At 56.9% G+C, this 1,012-nt stretch overlaps 1 non-coding gene across 1 annotated transcript; it reads left to right on the top strand.

Annotated features, from left to right (window-relative positions):
- The first annotated feature begins 510 nt into the window (after positions 1-510).
- Positions 511-584, top strand: TRNAN-GUU. Its single transcript has one exon. It is a non-coding gene; the product is annotated as a tRNA-Asn (tRNA).
- The last annotated feature ends 428 nt before the right edge of the window (positions 585-1,012 follow it).

The following is a 1,012-nucleotide window of genomic DNA, read 5'->3' as shown; positions in this document are numbered from 1 at the left end:
TAGCCGTGCGCCCTGCTGAGTGTCAGACGCTGCTCCCCGCGAGCGATCCTCACCCCATCCCTGCCCTGGCGGAGCCTCCGTGCGGGTCACAGGATCCGAATACAGCGGCGGCAGCTCCTCAGCGGCCCCGAAAGCGACGGGGCAGGGTGGGCACAGGCTCCCTCACAGGGTGAAGGCGGCGCAAAGAACTAGAACAGCCATCATGGGAGCCCGCCGGGCGCTCAGCTTCCCTTGGGCCCCTAGGCGGCTCGGGTCGGCGACAGGAACGTTTCAGGGCCCTGCTGAAGCAGGTCAAGGGCAGAGCGAGCAAAGCCCATTCGGCTGTCCTTCAGGGTCCAGAATCTCCCAGCGGGGGTGTCCTACATGACCAGCGCGACTCACCGCTCTCTAATCTCTCCGATGTCCCCAGACCTCGTACCGTCGTCCTGTCGGGCGGGCCTTGGGGCTGAAAGGGATGAGAGTTTGGTGAGTGTGCCCTGCATATAGTGCCCAGTGGAGTTGCTCCTAAGCGTCTCTGTGGTGCAATCGGTTAGCGTGTTCGGCTGTTAACCGAAAGGTCGGTGGTTCGAGCCCACCCAGGGACGCCTCCTCTAGCTTTCAAAGCGCTCCTGTATTTTCCATCACTAGAGAATCTTCCCCGTTTGCTCCCATAGTCCTAAGTCCCAAAGATTGTTGGTTCCAGGCCGGCCTGGTATGCTCATGGCAGGGAAGGTTTTCTCTTCCCAGGGTTCTAGTTACACTTAACAGGGGTCCTTGCCAAGGTGTGGCCCCCGCCTACCAGGTCCAATTCTGCTAGAGCACCTCCTAAAAAGTCAGGTTATCTTGTGCCTGTATACAAGAAACAGCCACCAAAGGAGTCAAATGCAATAAAATCCTCATGCTGCCCCTTATAGGCTTGGAAGGGTTATATACCAGCTTCAATTTTTTCATTTTTAATAGGAGGCCTAGAGAGGTGTCCTATCCCCAGGATGTGCCTGGATTTACTGATTGGTCTATCAATAATGTGACCAGT

This window comes from Cebus imitator, unplaced genomic scaffold, assembly GCF_001604975.1.
Source record: "Cebus imitator isolate Cc_AM_T3 unplaced genomic scaffold, Cebus_imitator-1.0 Scaffold543, whole genome shotgun sequence".
In the NCBI taxonomy this organism is placed as follows: Eukaryota; Metazoa; Chordata; class Mammalia; order Primates; family Cebidae; genus Cebus; species Cebus imitator.
The sequence above is the reverse complement of the archived record's forward strand: the minus strand, read 5'-3'. Positions and strand labels throughout refer to the sequence as shown.